General features: G+C 40.9%; 1 long non-coding RNA gene across 1 annotated transcript in view; it reads right to left on the bottom strand.

The window, feature by feature from the left end:
* LOC137166821 (uncharacterized) overlaps window positions 1-13,572 on the bottom strand; it is a 249,300-nt gene extending 235,728 nt beyond the window's left edge. Inside the window, exons 1-2 of the long non-coding RNA XR_010923833.1 lie at window positions 13,466-13,572; window positions 12,825-12,885 (exon numbers count right to left, since the gene is read on the bottom strand). This is a non-coding gene — a long non-coding RNA (uncharacterized lncRNA). The remainder of the gene's footprint in view (window positions 1-12,824; window positions 12,886-13,465) is intronic.
* Between the last annotated feature and the right edge of the window lie 2,569 nt (window positions 13,573-16,141).

The following is a 16,141-nucleotide window of genomic DNA, read 5'->3' as shown; positions in this document are numbered from 1 at the left end:
CAGGGCTTACATATACAGAAGAGAAAGAAAAAGTGTGACACACTGAACTACTTCATCCAGCAGGGTTCAGGCCACCAACTTTCCATAGCCGCTCACTTTTGAGCCAGCAATAGTCAACAACAGTACCTCTCAGGATGGCAAGGCTTTGGGTGTTTTGCACCCCGTTTTCTCACTTTGGGCATCAGTGCCGGCTCTGCGGCTCCATTTCTGCTAGCAAAGCCAAGAGTGAAACCAGCCCAACATGTGTTTTTAAGACAGTTGCACAGCCACCAGGTGTCAGGTTCGGTGCTGAGCCATGAAGGGTTTGTCTACAAAGCCCCTGGCAGCAAGTCTCCAAGCCAAAGTTGACAGACTAGGGCTAGCAGGGCTTGCACTAGTGCTCTAAAAATAGTTACATAGGCAGCGTTTTTTAAGTTGAAGTTCAGGACGGCGCTCAGGTTCTCAGGCTTTTTCAACTTCAAAGCGTTATCTACACAACTATTTTTTGAGTGCTGATGCAAGCCCTGCTAGCCCAAGTCTGTTGACCAACGCTGGGAGGCTCGCTCTCATGGGCTGTGTAGATGTTCCCAAAGAGGCTTGAACTCACAGTCCGGGAAGAGGAATTAAGGTGGTTTTAAAACACCTTGGCACCCTCTAGATCTTGGGTTTCTCCAGGAGCCGGAGCAGTTCCCAGCATACAAACAGCCTCCTCAAGGCTGTCCAAGTTACAGCAGCCTGTCCTTGATCTACCATAAGGGCAACAATGCTGCCTAAAAACTACAGTGCTGCATTCTACAGCCCCACCCTGACATGCCCCTTGTACCTGCAGTCTCCCCTCCAGCACCCCCTCTATACCAGGATGTTTGAGGGGTCCTCAGAAGGCAGCCTGAAACTGCCTTCTAAAATTATTGCACCAGAGGAAGCCTTCTAGGGACAAAACTAGGGTTTTTAGAGACTCTTTACGCTGTTCCAGCCATAAAGGGGCCAGATGAGGATCTTACCTCACGATGGTTCTGCTGTTTAGAGTCTCACATTGTAATATGTGTGATGTCGATATGACTCTTCATTTCTACTTCCCTAAATATACCCAATCCAAGTAATAGTTGAATAGCAATTGGGCAGGGCTTCTGATGAGTGGGGGTAATCCAAATCTCCACAGGAGAGAGTAGGGGAATTTTTATTCAATCTGGGAAGAAGAGAAAAATTGAGGTTGCCTTTTTTCTTTTTTTAGCAGAAAGACTAAGTCAATTAAGTTTAAAATATATTAATTTGACACAGATCAGGAAAACAGATAAAAATCTAAAGAGCCTTTTTCCAAGCAGCCCCATTTGCCAAGAACCCCTTTCCTGATGCAGTCTTCCATTGAAAACCATTATTTTCCATGAAGTCTAGAAACCTGGTCCTCTCTTCAAAGAAATGGCATCACACACACAACATGCAAGTAAAGAAAAGTTCTTAAGGTCTCCATTACTGTCACACTTAAGTGTCTAACTTTAAGCATGTAGTAACACCATTTACTTCAATGGGAGTAGTCACACAATTATAGTTAGCATGTGCTAAATATTTGCATGATCAAGGCCTTATTGAGCATTTCACTTGGGCAGCTGACTCAACACAACAGCATGCCAGAGGGAACGACTATCTAGCCCTCCTGGTTGGGAAGACATTTTGGGCCGTTGTCTGCTCCATAGGTCTTTGTCACTGTAACTTCATACTGGTGAAACATTAGATAATCAGGCTCTTTAAGTTTTAGAAATTAGAGCTTAAAAGCTGAAGAAATCAGTGAGGTCTCAAGGAAGACCCTAAATTCTGAAGATGTTTTGTCAGCACAAATCTGAATTACCCCTCATATTGAGTTTTATAGCCATTTATGCAGAGGTTCTATGCACTATCTAAAGCAATGATGTGCAAGACAGTGTGTGTGTGTTTTTAAATGTAGAACAAAAGACATTATCTTTATGGCCTAAACTGAGCTGTGGCAAAGAGTGAATGACCTTCAAGTTCACAAAAAGTGCATCTTACAAAGTCAGTACCTTAAAAGCAACACAAAATATTACCCAACAAACAGCTGACAGACACAATTAACAATAATTTCTGATGAGAGATATCTGTTCCCCCCCCCCCCCCCCCCCCCGGCACCCTTGACAAAAATTAATAGAAATCACTAACTTGATTTATATCAAATTGAAAATAATTCTGACTCCCTTTATTTCCCCCTCTGTCTCCTCCCGAGTGTGTGTGGCTAGATCCAGGAGGGAATAAGAGCTCACTAACAATTATGATGCAATACACTTATAGTCTTATTAGCATTTATACTTTAATAAGGATATTTCAAAGAGAGACTTTACAACTAGTATTTCACACACACATGCTCTAGCCCAGGGTGTCAAACATCCGGCCCGCGGGCCGGATACGGCCCACCAACCATTTTGTTCTGGCCCCTGGTGGCAGTATGCAGTATGCTGCCAGAGAGAACAACGCCGTGAGATCTCGTGACAGCGTGCACTGCCACAAGATCTGTGTACTCTGGCGGCAGCACGTGGAGCGCTGTGTGCACGAGACACAGCGCTCCAAAAGGCGGGAGAGGCACAGTGTGGTCTTGGGGCATCGCGCAGTACTATAATTCTTAATCATTGATCGATTCTTTTAATCGTAAAATAGTAGTAGTTGTAGAAGTGAATTTACTGCAGTTTTTATATCACTGATATTTAGCAAATAAAATATAATAATACATAAAAATGGTTGTGCCTAGTATTTCGATTTATAGTATGTATGGACCACTTGAAATCCATTTAATTCAAATTTGGCCCACCATAGCAAATGAGTTTGACACTCCTGCTGTAGCCAATGCAAGTAAAAATGTAAGGGTGGAGCCACAAAATAATGGAATATTTTCTCAGTTCCAAAGAGAGGACAATAATGTCATTAAAAACAGACTTGTAAACAGGAAAATTGCTGAAAGAGGAAGGGTCCCTTCATATTAGAAGATCTGGTGCTAAATTTAGGTTTATGTGAATAAAACCCAACGGAGAGGAAAACTTGTCCCCTTTTTATTTTATGTACCTCAAAAGTGTGCTAGGTGCCTCCCAACAAAAATTTGACGATGTCATCCTTGCCTCACAGAAGTTACAGTGCAATTTCAGAGATGACTCACAAAAGAAGGTAACTAAACAGTAGGGACAAGCAGAGCAGAGGAAATAATGAGATTACATAAATGTTATGATTTTACAAATGTTTATGCATGGACTTAACTTTAAGCAGGTGAGTAGTTCCATCTGGTTATAACATGCACTGGCCAATGTGTATTGCACTTCCCTCTGTGCCCAATATACAGATGATGCCAGCCTATCATAACCCCAGTTACTGAGTCTGAGGCTTCAATTCAAACAGTAGAGACTCATACTTTTGAGTCTGAAGGTCTTCTATTTTAATCCCTTCTGCTCCACAAAATGGCTGGCATCACACTAAAACAGGCTCAAGTGTTTGCAGGATAAGCCTTACTCAAAGGCTATTGCCCAGCCCGTGGAACAGAATTATTTTATGTTGTTCTAATAAATGTATTTAATTATTGTTTTTGTGTCACAGCAGAAGAAAGTCTTGAGGAGGGAACTGCTGGAGGAGAGGGTATTGGATTATCATATTACCTCAGGCAGTATGTGTTATACATCGGGTACAGAAAGGGAAAACAACAAAAACAAAAGAACAGAAATTGGAGCACAAAGAGCCATATCCCAGTTCCCCCATTTTTCCAGGAAAATATAATATATGACATAATTGCAATGTATTGAAGTTAGCCATTTAAAATATTGCCTGAGGGGTTGATTCTTCATTCCCAAAGTAAGCAAAACTCTCATTTAAGACCAAGGGAGTTTTGCACACAGAAGAGTTGTATGATCAGGCTCTTATTTCACAATGTGGTATCATGTCCCACACAATGGAACATCAAAGGAAATTCCTGTGTAACACCCTGTAATGATATATTATATTGAGATAGGACAGGATACTTCCCCCTTTAAAAAATGCAGCTGCTTTACTACTGGTGGGGATGCTTTACTCAAAATCATCTAACTCCTCCCTGCATGTTTGGGTGGGTTCAGTTGCTGGTGTCTGTGCCACTTCCTTCCCTCCACTAATGCATGACTTTGGGGAGAGGGCTTGCCCTTCCCTCTGCTGGGGCCAGTGCTGCTAAGTTCCAATCAAGATCTGCTGAATTTGTATTATAGAGGAAGGATCCAAGGACACCTAAATCCCTCCTGCCCACCCCAGCTCCTCTTCCAAGTAAGTACATGACCCAGTTTGAGGCCATAACTGACCCTGATCTTTACTTTTCAAACACTTAAATCAAAATGATCAAACTAGAAAAGAGTTTGTCTTTTCAAAATTCACATCGGATTTCTTCCCCCATCCCACCTCCCATATTTTTATCCTCATTGGTTTGTGTGTGGATAGGAATAGATATAAACACAAATAAGGTCTGATCTACCCAGGTTTTGTACTTGTATAAATATTTTGGTTAGGGGTGTTACTTTTTTTTTTTTTAAACTGACATAGTTGTACTGGTACAAATATCAATATCACTTTTTTCCCCTTCTTGTTTAGGAATACGCTATAGTGGTATAAGCATATTTATGGGAGTATAACTGCATCCGCTTTAACTATGCTAGTATGATTCCAAATTTAGTTCTGCTTGGAAGTACTAACACACAGCCCCAAGTTGAGACAAAAATTTTAGAAATGCCCCATATTCACTAAAAGAGCCGTTTCTACTCTCAGTTATACCGATCCACTTCAGCAACAGTTGTACCAATGTAAGTGAAAGCTGATTTTGGCCTAAGTATCTTTTTAAAAACCTTCTGTTGTAAATACAGCAAGAACACACATATACATAATGATTTCCTTTTGTTTTCCATAACATAGCTAAATCTAAATGACGGTAGCACTATATATAGAATTCCAAGTGGATACAAAGCCATACAGCAAGGTTAAGCCTAAGATATTCATTTTGAAATATATTTGATTTCCAGCCCCCGTCTCTCCTTTCCCTTCAAACCGATTCAAATTCTGCACTGTGTTTGCGGAGATTTGCTCTATAAGGTGGTTTACTCTGATCAGGTAGAGCCCTCTGTGGTCCTGCTGGGTTCATCCACACCATCGGGCATGCTTTTATGGACAGTGTTAACAATAAGAACATAACACTTGTGTACAATTGTGGAATTTTAACCTTTCAGCATCCCTAGGACACAGTTGTGGTGGTTTTAGAAATAATTTCCAACATGTCCTTTACTGTATTCAGCACTTCTGCCCAAAAAGTTTGGGTTAGTTGATGTTTTATTTATCATGTACTATATACTACAGCATAATATATAAATATTTCATTTATTTATTTTGCTCTTGAAGGCCTACACAATTCCACCTGATTTCCATGCTTCAGTCCAAAAATTTTTTTAAAAATCTGTTAAGTCTTCCCAATTAAACTACTTTTGTGGATCAGAAGACTGGTGCAAAACTAGCAAAAACATTACAGTAATAATCAGCCATGTAGAATATATATGTATATAAGATTAACATTCATCTGCTGTTTCCACTTCTTAAATTAAAAGTGGCCAAACTTTTAATTTTGGTAATAATGTAACAAAATGCCAGGGATGTTCTAATTTTCTTCCATTCTAAATGCAAGCTGTTCTCTAGGAAGCTGGACAAAGCGCCAGAATATATACTGGGCCAGATTCTCAGCTGGCACAAGGGTCAAGAAAGCAGGATATTCCCTGCTGGGGATTCATTCCCCCAGTATTTTCTTCTCAGTTTTCCTAACACATACTAATAAAATATGTCTGCATTGACAATATCCCAGTGGGAGTACAACAGTTACTTGTATAGTCACATACAGAGTAGGATTTTCAAAAGCACTCAGTGTTGGCCTGACTCCCATGGAAGCAGATTTAGACCAATGCTGAGCACTTCTGACATTCCTACCCATAGTTTGTGTACATGAATGAGTGTTGTTGCCCTCTTTTGGCTAGCCCATGGAAAGGAAAAGTGATTTTCTAAAATCATCTATGGGAATTCTTTAGTTTAAATAGCAGAGGCCCATCTTTTGTCTTTGAATGATCAAAGTTCTAGCGTGGCAGATCTCTCTGTGGTCTGCAGCACATGGATTTGTTACACAAATACTAAACAATAATGGCAACAGTCCTAAAAGTAATAGGAAATAACGTGTATGCTAGTGGATCAAAACAAAGTAAATGTGAAGCATCCCCTGGAAAGTAGGGATTGTACTAACCTCAGAATGTTCCATTCTTTTTTCTATTTAGTTTTTAAGAGGATGTTTTTCTTTTAATGGTTCAAATTTAATAAAACCAGAAAGAGCAGAGTAGACCACAGAAACGCAGGCTGAAATTTTCTTCCATGGATTCGTATTGTAAATTTTTTTTCTATATTATTATTCAAAGATGCATGTGCAATTCATCCCCTTTGTACTATTCTACAGTTTCTATTGCTCTTATCGAGTGACTGTCAGACTGCAGTGTTAGGAATGGGTCTAGCCATGAAGAAGTCTGGAGGGAACTCAGCAGTTACAGGAGCCAGAATAAGAGAGTGTGGCATTGAGTGGAGGAGGTGAAATGTATCTCTCTTGATGACACTGTGCTGCCCAAGATGAAATTCCACAATGTTGATGCTCCGGGGATCATCACCTGACTATTTACTGCCTCAAAGTTCAGAGAAGAATGACACGCGACAGTGATTATCTGCATTGTGACATTCACCAATTGACATTCTAAGTTTCAGTACAAACACTATTGTAGTAAAGAGTAGGGGAGGAAGACAAAATGTAGGTCTGCACAAACCGAGTAAAAGGGTTTTGAACAGGAAAAGTCACAGGTGTTCCTGAGGGAACATAGTCACCCTCCTCCTCACACACATCACCCAGGTCTGAAGCCCATGGACTAGAGTAATGAGGCACAGCAGCCACTCCTTTGACCTGCAGTAGTAGTCTTATGGATTCACTTAGTTGGCAGCCACACTTGCTATATCCTTGCTATATGCTCTGCTTCTGCTTAGAAGACTACAGCTGGAATCCCATGTGTAACCTATCAGTGTCAGAGTATCTACAGACACATATACACGCTGCAGAGTTTTTCCACTGCATTTTGGGCCTTCTCTGCACAGCACCTCAATTATACTCCAGTCCACAACATAGTTATTAAACTATCCTTCGCCCATTTTATCTAAATATGACCACCATTTTTACAATGGTACAAAGGATTTTTTCCTTCTCAGAATGAAACTAAGTTTCAAATAAATGTGGGCTCTCATTTTGAAATCTGTCAAAAACAAGGTATTTCAAATGAAATAAATGGTTTTTCTTTTGAAATTTTTTGCAAAATACACTTCTCTTTCTTCAACCATCTCTAGTTAACTACTGAATACTAACAAGCTGACAGAAGGAGATGTCAAGTCTTTTCCATAGGATAAAGTCAGAGGTGTATATTATTCATCAATATGTGGGGATTCACATGTGTAACTTCAATTATCTTTGATGGGAGTTATATAAATGAATGCCTCACTGTATTCATACCTTGAAGACATAGGGCCCAAACCAAGTCCTCACTTAGGTCACAATCTTGCAATCACTTATATGCAGGGCCGGCCCTAGTCCCCAGGCGAGGGGCATCTTTAGCTCTCCTCCCCCGCGTTTGTCAAACTTTCAAATACCTTATTTTTTATTGCACTTTTAGTCCATTTCATGACTTTGATGCACGATTTGTATGCATAATTTATCCCTGTCATATGAGACAATAAATTTGCACACTAGGATCTGTAAATCTGTATTTATTCATGCCATATATAAGCAAATCTTAAAAAATTAGTTTCCTCTCAGTTTATAGAAGCTTTTTAATTTGAAGAATAATTGAGAAGTACTAATATCAAGAAATTGATCTGAGCGCCACCATTAGATGGACCAATATTAAATAGTGCTACAGTACGTGACAGCTTTGGAATGTTAAACCTAGTCCTTTAATTCAAATAGATATCTCTGGGAGCTCATTTAATATGTCCTTTATTAGTCACTATTTACACTCTTCAAGTCTTAAAACAAGAACATTTTCATAATTACACAATAAGGTAATCACAAGGTGCACAATATCACAGCTGGGCTCTCACATCAGTTCATTTTTATATCTCACTGACTGACTGGTGATACCCTACCCCTTATATACCCACGAGGGCATGGCTGACATCATTCTAGGAGGTTTGAGGAAAATGTAGTTCTCGAAGTTTGGAAGGTTTCATGAGATTCTACAAAGTTCCAGAACATTCTAGGAGGTGAATGAAAAATGAATCTATGTACAGAATATCTGAAACATTTTACTTCAAACATTCTATTTTCCCTTTTGTCGCTAACAACAAAAATAGCACCCCGAGCCTGGCACCCCAGGCAGTCATTTTGCATGAGTAATCACAGCAGGATTGGATCCTTAAACAACAGCACAAAAGCTAGATTTTTTTATTTTAATTTCAATTTATTAGTTATGAGTTGGGTGTAAAAAGTTATTGGTTGGGTGTTTTAGCTATACTGATTTTTTACTGCTCAAATTCTGTAAATACTAAACACATGGGTACGGTAAATAAGAGTACTCTATCACTGGCACCCAGTGCAGTACTAAAGTACTGAATGTATTAGAGGTGCTTAAAATAGACATCATTTCAATGCTATATTAAGCTTGGGAATTTTACATCAGATGTGTCAATGCCAGTTTTGAAGCAAGGGGTGATAGGTGAGGTAGCAGACATTTGAACAGCAACAGGAAGAGTCCCGGGGATTCTGTATATGAAAAGAAACTAGTTCCTCTCCCCTACCTCCCGCTCCTCATTACAGATCCACATTTGAGTTCTCCTTTACTTCTACAATCTCACTGCAGTTAAAGGGATGGTGGAGACCTTGCACTTAAAGTATGTGATGCCAAAGGTTGAGGTTGCTTGATGGCGATAGCTGGTGTCTGTTTCTGCAGTCATCTAGGGAAGTGCTTTCTGGCTCATTATCAAGGGAAGCCTTCTTTCCCTGATGGTACAATTCTCAGAAAGTCAAACTCTACCATTCCTTTTTCTTGCAGTAGCTACCGGCCCTTTTGGCTTTCTCCTTTCCCTGCTCTCAACTACGGTAGAAAAAAAAAAATCAGCTAAAGCGGTAAGCGTCTGGGTAGGGCTAAAAACATCCCTTAAGGACAATTTATATGTGATTATCTTGCTTCAGCAGCAGGGAAGCTGAGCAGTTACCAGCCTGGCAGCCACCCAGCCAGGAGAGAATTTGTATTTGCAAGAACTTTTAGGAAATGATAGTTCATCCTATCTACGCTTCCCACCCTCACCACCAGGGAAGCTAACAATTCACCTATAGCAACGTACACCTGTGCCAGCTGGCCAAGATTTGAAATTTCCAACTAAAAAATAAACACCTAAACTTTATACATAAAAGATCAAATTGCATAACCAGACAAGAATGCTGAACAAGACATCCAGAGAGAGAAATACTCCATATTTACACTAATTTAAAGAGTGACATTGTTCCTAAGACACACCCATACTAGCACAATAAACTTATTCCATAAATGGAGCAGGGATTGCCATGGAGGCAAGATGCTCAGCCCCAAGGGAAGGGAATGTCTTGCATTGCACAAGGGTAAATTAAATATCTCAATAAGGATTAGTTTGGGATTAGAGATTATACATATTCAGTTCCCTTTAGGCAGAAGAACAGTAGCCACTAAGCAAAGCCTTAGTGTAGGATGTTGGATGGGGACAAAAGGGTGCTTCAGAGAGACCAAATCAACACTAAAGGGGAAAAAAGAAAACCTAAAGAAATATTGCAAGGAACAGTCAGAATTTCAGGGAACTCACAGAACTACAGTATTCACTAGGGAATACTTTTAAAAATCAGTAAATTTAGCATAATATAGTCCTCCACCTACTCCTGCTTCTCCTCCCTCCCTCCCTCACCCACCCCATTTTTCCTCCTTAAATGGGCTGATCACACGTGAATAGCAGTATGTAAAAATCTGGCAGTGACAACTACACCACAAACTCTGAAAGCAAGGGCTATCTAATATAAGAGTACCTAGTATAAATGTGAGTTCCACAAGAATAGCACATTTGAAAGGGACATATAATAAAAAAGAAGTTCTCTCAGTCTGGCAGAGAGAAAGTAAGAAACACCCGATTAGAAGGAATGTAGGGTTGTTAAATTAAAGGAGTTACCCTAAACATCAAGCAATACACTTTATTGTACAACACAATAACTAGCTGATCATACACCTTTTTGGTCTAGTCAAGTACTAATCTGTGGCCCCATACACTTTTCCAGAGAGTACATGCCCTTTGATCATAATTCTTCACACAGAGGGCCAGATGCTGGGATAGTCCCTTCCATTTAGGGCTTATCTATACTTAAAATGCTACAGGTGCACAGCTGTGCTGCTGCAACTATAAGGCTTCAATGTATATGCTACCTATGTGGACAGGAGGGATTCTTCTATCAATTTAGGTAATCCACATCCCCAAGAGGTAGCAGCTAGGTCAACAGAAGAATTCTTCCATCAGCCAAGTGCTGTCTACACAGGGATTTAGATTGGCTTAACTATGCTGCTCGGGGGGGGGGTGTTTCCCCCACAAAATACTGCCAATTTACACCAGTTGAGGATCAAGTCCAGGGATTCTAAAATCCTTAGGGCTCATCTTTGCAGGACAGTTGTCTCTCCAGTTTCCATCTTTGCCCTTCTGGGCTTGACCTCTTGAGTAATTCAAGCTATCCTGAAGGCTGGAATTCCAGGTCAGTGTCTGTGGCAATCCTTGAGTGGATTCTTTCCTCACTGGATCCATCAAGCCTTCCTAAGTTTGAACCTTGCTCCCTATCTGCTTCTGACCCTCTACTGAATTCCTCAGACTTCACCACTGTTCTACCATTTCAGGCAGCTTTTCTTGGGCACTTTTTAACCAAGCCTCCTCTTCAAGCAGAGAGCTCTCTTGGACCTTTCCTTACCCAAGCAGGGAAAAAGAAACTCAGCCGTTCATCAAAACCTTTATGCCCAGCCCCAGAAGTTGTGAAGAGACAGTAATTGCATTAAACATTTATTCTGTAGTCATCTAAAAATCTAGGAAAAGCCTCTCACCCTTCATGAAATGTAGCAACCCACTTTTCACAAGTTAAACTGGCGCATTGGTCCAATAAGAGAAGTTATCACATGACTTACGTTGCCTAACCATGTGACCAGCCTCATAAATTTACAGATGAATTAGGTTAGTAGTAATTTATATACAGGAAAGCTTCTGCTCTAACACAATATCTGCCTCTAACTGGAAATCAGTTTTCATACTAAAGAGCAGATTTGAGTGTGGGGGAAGGGGGTTTAAATTTAACAATGAGGAAATTATTCTCTAATCAGCTGAACTCTCTTCTTTAGAAAGGCTTGCCGCAGAGGTAGAATTAATTATGAAAAAGTTACATATCCCAGGAAACTCCTCAAGGAGGTCACTGTCAAGTACACTTGAGAAATGATTGAAAACCCTTCTGCGCAGAGAATAAGCTATGTAAACCTTCCAAACAGGAAGCAGCCTCGAGGTTAGTCTTCTGAGTGTTAAAACCGACAGAATCATTATAATGTTTTGTAGGTGGCGAGAAACTAGCATCTCTTTCTTTATGGTACTTTATTGGCTTTTTCCCAAGCAAAAAGAATGACTTTTCCCAGAAATGTATATAGTAATTTCCATTTTAACAACTGAACCCTGCATGTTTGTATTACTGCCATGTGGCACAATGTTCAAAGCAGCCTCTGTTTAAAATTCTTGCAAAACAGGATGTTTAACTGTAAGACTGACATGTTACAAATTTAAACTACAAAAAAAAAAGGGGGGGGAAGAGAAGCAGGAATCAACTCCAAAAAGAGCAGGAAACAATTCACTACTTTAAGGACTATTCAAAGCCGTTATGAAGTATGACGAATGTGAGAAATCAGCCAAATTGTCAGGTAGATTGAAATGGCAAGCTTAAACTAGCTTTATACTTTTCCCTAGATTTCTCCTCCCTTTTCCAATCAATTCTAGCATAGCTTAACTGATTTATCCAAACCCCTTTTGGTCTGAGTGTCATCATATAGCAACATGTAACAGGAGAACAAAAGCATGATCCAGAGGTGCTTCAAATGTTAGGCCTGATACATTCCTACAGCTGGTGGGTTCCTATTTGACACATATGCATACATAATACAGAAGATCTTTACTAGGGCTGGCAAGAAGGAAAGGGTACAAGGCAGAGATGGGAAAACTTGCTGCCAGGTAACATTTTCAACAGTGCTGAAGATTTATTAAAGGACAGTGATACTTGGGATTAAACAGGGTTGGAGAAGTTTCACACTAATTTTCAAAGAAAAAAAAAATCAGGTAAAATTTTCAGATGTGCCAAAGTGACTTAAAAGCCTAAATCTTACTGAAAGTCAGTGGGACTTAAGGGCTATATCCATCAAAGGATTTAGGCAATTTACTGACTCTATAGAACTCTAAGGATAAAAGTTAGTTCCTCAAAACCCCTACCCAGCTGTGGTTAAGCCTGGAGGCACTTACATTTCCTAGGCACTGACATTTCTGCCAGTCTGCAAGCTTAAATCACATTGCTAAGCTGCTCAGCACGTAGCTCCTGCTTAAACCCCAGTGCAATCCTCAGACTAGGTGCTAACCTACCTATCTTGCCTGTGGGGCCTGATCCAGGAGGTGTACTCTGAGCATGCTTACCCCTTGCAAGAGTAGAAGGTGCCCCTTTGTACCCAATAACCCACTGGTTAGAGCAGAGTACTCACCTACTCTTGATGATATTCTGAGGTGGGCCTCTCAATCTCTCCTGTTGCAGCGGTTCCACTTCTGTATAAAATATTTTAATATTTACTGGAGCAGGGACCAGAATATGGGTCTCCCAGGTGAGGGCACTAACCACTAGGCAAGACTGTCACTCAGGAGTTATGGGTACTCATTTCCATTGGAAATTGTCATTAGGGCTCCACTGCTTCTTCCTCAAAATTTCACATCCTAAGATTGCTGCCCAAGATCACAAAAGTTTTGAAAATTCAAAACCTGTCAGATCCCACCTAAGAACTTCTCACAACAAATATTTGGTCCAGCTAAAACGCAAGTGTTTTAGGCATTGTAGCAGCAAGGACTTCTGGTCTGGCTCCATTCCTGCCACTGTCTCATTTTCCACTCACATGCACTGGTTCCTTAGCCTTAAGCTGAGTTAGACCACTGAGGTGATGTCTGGCCAAGTCACAAGTTCAACCCCTTCCAGAGTAGAAAGTCCACAAAGTCCTTTCCCCGTGTCTAGCCTACACACACTACCTGCTCTCTTGGCCTACGGCAGCCTGCCACAGTCTTGCCACAGTCTTAGTGGAGGCTTCAGACCTTGAACAGGCTTTCTGGTGTGTTAGGAGGGAAGGGATTATCTTACTTGCTCTCTGCCTGAGTTTCCATAGGAAGTTTTCCTCCTGGGCCAGCCCACCCAGTCTCACTGGCCACATTCAGGAGCTCATTTATCCACCTCTCCCTATCTCTGCCTGACATAATGAACCAGTTCCTCAGCTGGTGTAAATCATCCTAGCTCTACTGCTTTAATTGAATGACACTGATTTACACCAGCTGAGGATCTATCCTATGATTCACTAGAACAGAAGTAGAAATTCATCAGACGTGGCCCTGTTCTATGTGCCCCATCTTTTTCTCCTCAATGAACATCAAAATCAAATCTCAATCAAAATCAACAGCAGTACAAGGCATACTTTTTGCCCCAATTGTCAGCTCAGTCTCTGCATCCACCGATACTTCAGACATACTTCACATTTCTATCATGCACTTCCCAGACGATATCTGCAAGCTCTAAATAAGAATATTTGTGGAGGACAGCAGGACGCACTTTTTAAAATCCCAGTGACCCTGAAGAATAATGTTTGCCACAGCTAGAATTTCAGAGATTCTACTGTGCATGGCAGTAATCATAATTCCGATTACACTGCCATTTTTCTATTTGTATTAAGCTTGCATGGTCTCCTCCAGACCCCATCAAAAACCTATCTGACTAAATCAAAGTGTTCACAGAGAGTCACTCTAACGTTACAGAGTCTCAAACCCGTAAGATAGAAAATTAGACTAAAATGTAAAAGGTTTGAAACATGTTGCATAGTCTAGAGATTCAAATAAAATGAAAGATGAGTATTGTTGGAAAATATCATGTCTGCTTGTAAGTAGAGGGGATCCTGAGAGCAGCATGGCAGATGGAAAGTGTAAATGGGATCTTAATAGCCAGAGGGGGAAGGAGGCAGCTATTCTGACAGCAAAAGGGGAAAGCAGACAAGATCCAGAGAAGGCGTGAAAAAGGTAACAACAAGGTCAGAGGAAGGTAACGTTCTACTATATTGAGGAAAAATTAACAAGCATTTTGCATCATTTACATTGTTTCTGTGGATCTGTGATTCAGAAAAGTGTAAGTGATGGGGAGGGGGAATTAAAAAGGAGTGATGCCTTGTCATTTCTATCATATTTTTTCAACCCATGACTTCATTTCCAGGTGGGATTATTATGTCATTTTAGAAAAAAACACTGGATAACATTTCTAACAAGTTTATCTGTGCTTAAAGTGCACTTAACAGTTAAGTGCTTACTAAATCCAAGAGATTGTGCAGGAACCATATCCAACTAATAAAGAACAGAATTTCTTCCTGATGGTTACAAAAACCACATCTTTTCCTTGAAGAGCGAAGAGAAAGGAAAACAGAAGAAGAGGTGGTATCAGAGAGAGAAAGAACAGAAAAGGTTCTTGCAGAGGAGAAAAAGAAACTTTTTAAGGGGGGAGGGAAGGGCTACCTTAAAACTTTTAGCCCAGTAGTTCGAGCACTCACCTGGGATGTGGGTAACCCAGATTCAGTTCTACCCTCACGTAGAGGGGGAGAAAGATACCAGTGCAAATCCTACTTCTCCAGAGAGTGCTCTAACCACTGAGCTATGGATATTTTGAGGTGGGGTTCCCTTCATCTCTCCTTTAGAAGCTGTTTCAATTTGGATAAGAGACATTGGGCCAGTGAGAATGATTCTATAGCTTGGTGGTCAGGGCACCCTCTTGGAAGATGGGAGATCCTGTGTCAAGAAAAGAGACTGAGGGAGCCCAACATCAGCCTATGCTATAGCTCCGTGATTTCAGCACCCTCCTGAGAGGTGGGAGACCCCTGTTCTGACCCTCAGAGAGAAGGGGGAGTTGAAACTGGATCTCCCCCATCCCAGGTTAGTGCTTAACCACTGGGCACCACCTCCTCTTCCAGACAGATTTTGAATAGGACATGTTTCAATAGGTGACCTCTGAGCATATCCATCCTATTGGGCCCCAAAGGTGAGACAGATGAAGGAGTACCTTTCTTCCCCCAGTTTGTGGATTGCTCTGATGCTTTGGTGGAAGATAAGCATTGAGACTCCTAGGCTGAGCAGCCCTGCACATGGCCAGAAGCAGAAACATATTTTTTACTGCAAAAATGTAGGTGCTGAGTGAGTTTAGGATCCTACAGGTAGCTGAGCAGAGTCTCGTAGATAACAGTGGTGCTTAAAAATGGGGTTTAGGTGCCTAGGAGCTTGTCTGTATGAACAGTCAGTGTGTGGCAAGCTGGGGTGTACCTCGTACCTGCCATGCACTAACTGTATGCATGAACCCTGCTGCAAAGCACTAGACCTTCCCTCATGCACTTTTATCTACTTCTGTTTCAAGTGGGGTGCATCAAAGCACTCTATGGAACTTCTAGTGCATGGCAGCAGTGTAACATGAACCGTTAGCATGCGGCAGGCTAATGCAAGGTAGATTTACACCCCAGCTTACCACACACTAACAGTTCATATAGACAAGCTCTAAATCTGGGGGTTAGGTGCTTAAGTACCTTTGTGGATGTGGGCCAATGTAGTCTTCAGTAAAAATAACTGGCCTGAAGCATCAAATAAGGGGTCAAATCCTGCTTTCTTCACCCAGCAGTTCCAATTAAATCCTATTGAAATCAATGGGATCGCTCAGGTAGGTAAGGCAAGCAGGATTTGGCCTGAAATAGGGGACTTTACAAGAAAAGGGGACATGGAAACAGGATTAGGATGAAAT

The sequence above is a fragment of the Emydura macquarii genome, unplaced genomic scaffold, assembly GCF_026122565.2.
Source record: "Emydura macquarii macquarii isolate MOO-44397 ecotype Brisbane River unplaced genomic scaffold, CSIRO-AGI_Emac_v2 contig_2897, whole genome shotgun sequence".
Classification (NCBI taxonomy): Eukaryota; Metazoa; Chordata; order Testudines; family Chelidae; genus Emydura; species Emydura macquarii.
Note: the sequence above shows the minus strand (reverse complement) of the source record. Positions and strands in the feature narration are given on the sequence as shown.